This window comes from Ambystoma mexicanum, chromosome 2p (genome assembly GCF_040938575.1).
Source record: "Ambystoma mexicanum isolate Mex_15411 chromosome 2p, UKY_AmexF1_1, whole genome shotgun sequence".
In the NCBI taxonomy this organism is placed as follows: Eukaryota; Metazoa; Chordata; class Amphibia; order Caudata; family Ambystomatidae; genus Ambystoma; species Ambystoma mexicanum.
Window position 1 is genome coordinate 1,138,394,278 of NC_090923.1, and position 2,546 is coordinate 1,138,396,823.

The window sequence follows — 2,546 nt, forward strand, 5'->3', positions numbered from 1 at the left end:
GCTTTGTACGTCCGACAGTATCTCGTGATCTATGTACGTCACATTCCATGCACACTACCTGCAGTTCCTATTAACTAGGGCAAAGGCGTTCTTGGAGTGCGCACAGTGCTTGAGAATTGAAGCACGAAAGCCCCAGAGAGACGCAGAACGTAGCCAGGTCATTCAGACATTTCCAGGGAGATTGCCGGTGACTCAGAATGTATTTCGTTATTTGTGATGAGCTCACAGTCTTTCTCATAATTTTGTTGTGGTTGAATATTTTGTTTAATTAAAGAAATACCTCTCATTGCCAATTTCAGAAGTAATCAAACTGAAAATGTTCACGTGAATAGCATATCCACAGAACATATTGCATAAGTGTTGGACAGCAATGTGTAAAGATTATTAATTTGAGAATTTTAAAAACTGCATAATTTTTAGAACGCTCTCAATAGTTTGAATACAGACAAAAGTAGGTGATCAGCCATTTCGAGTTGGCCCACTGTTACCACACAACTCAAGTTTTTCAATTCCAGTTCGTGGTGAAGCACCCAGTTTGAAGCACTTCACAGGTGTATACGCGCTATATAAATAATCAATCAATCAATTCCGCTTTTCCCTGAATTATATGATACTTGTAGTTGTGTATTTACCATTTGAAATTCAGGAATACAAATCCCAGAATTCCAAGGGAGAAAACCAGGACTGGATGTCTTTCACATGAACGTAAACGCAAAAACTGAGAGCTCTGGTTACCAGTTTCACCCGTGCATAATGTAAAAAATGGTCTAGAAATCTTGCTGTTGTAAAGGAAAGCCCCACACTGCTGGGTATGGGGAGTAACAGCTATTAATGGCTCTTTGCAGACTCAGCTATGTACAGGCAACAGTTGCTTCACTGATGCTATGTTCATTCAAGTCTGTGATTAATATTATCACTCAATGCAGGGATAAAGGTTCTTCAGGCCTTCAAGTAAAGATGAGCACCAGGAAGCATCCACTCAACGCTCCACCTCCAACCGTTTGTGTGAATATGTTGTTTGTGCCCCCTTGTGCAACTCTAACTGCTGCTGTACTTGAACCCTGTTATTTCGTCTTTGTGTGGCAACTTGATCTTGACTAGATCACCTTCATTGACCTCAGACCTTGGGCTACCCTTCTTCCATCGCACCAATTTTTTATTTGTTCATTTTTCTTAACTTTTTCTAATCCTCCCTACCACATCCTTTATGTTAACAGTGTTGTCTTCCCTTACTCTTGACAGCCATGGAGGTACCAAAGTGGAAGCAGCTCTCCTCCCCCTCAGCATGTGGGACGGCGACACATTGGTGGTCCCATTGGGGGAGTCAGGCGGTGGGCGGCTATGGCCTCCTTGACCTTTTTGAACGCGTTCATGCCTGAGGCTGTGGCTAGTTGCATTTCTCCCTTGAACCTATTGGTTCTCTTGACAAGCCCATTGGCTTCAGGGTGATAAAGGGATGCTTTAATGTGTCTAATTTTGTTGTCCTTTATGAATTTCTCTATTTCACGGGAGACCAATTCAACACCATTCTCCGTAACAATTTCTTTGGATAGACCCTGCCTATGGAATCCCCCCGTGAGAACATAAATGACTGTAGCTGTGGTAATGGCCTGTAAATATTCAGCTTCTACCCATTTTAAAAAGTAGTTGATCATAACTACACCGTACCGGTGTTCTGGCAGCATCGCTTCCAGGTGGCCTATGAAGTCCTGTTAGGTGTGTTTTTCTAAAGTCCACTGTCAGGTAAGACTTTATAAAACTATTCCAATGGTTTTTAGATCCCCAACTCTTAGTATCAGTCTGCACTACTCATGGATGCTCGGTAGAGTGGCAGAGCGGTCAGGCTTATCATAAGAGGAAGCTGTGAGCTGTAGGTAAGTACACTGAAGCAAGCTAGTAATGCAATTCAAAGAAACACTTAAACATACATGGTTATTAAAATATGGATTTATTATATTTACACATGATATACTTTTAGATACTTAGCACATGAAATCAAAACATTTTAGAATAATTGTGGATACTTTTCAAAGGCCGCTGCTTAGTTTATAGTTGCTTTCAATACAATAGGAGGGTAAGCAGTGGAAAACATTTGTTGATTGCAATGATAGCATATACAGTCAGAACACAGCAATAGTAGTTAAATCCTGGGGAGTATCAAAACAGTGACCAGACACATAGCATACATGGCATAACATTCAAAACCATCATTTAAATAGGATTGTTACTAGGGGAAGACGGAGCCGAAGAGGAGTCATAAGTCTCAGTGGAGATAGATGAGAGGTAGGAGCGGAATCGGGGCCATACATCCCTAGGTCTGGATGTCAATGGCTGTTGACTCGCCACGCCTCTTCTGTGTCAGTGGCCCATGTAACGGCGAATAGCCACTGCGCATGTGTGGGTACCCGGGGGCAGAGCCAACACATCAGGATTATCACACTGCTAGTAACATACATAATCCAGCAAGCTTTCGGGAGTCACGGTGAAGACCGGGGAAATCGTGAAAGAGGCATTTCAGTGGAGATGGGGTGAACTCATGATCCAGG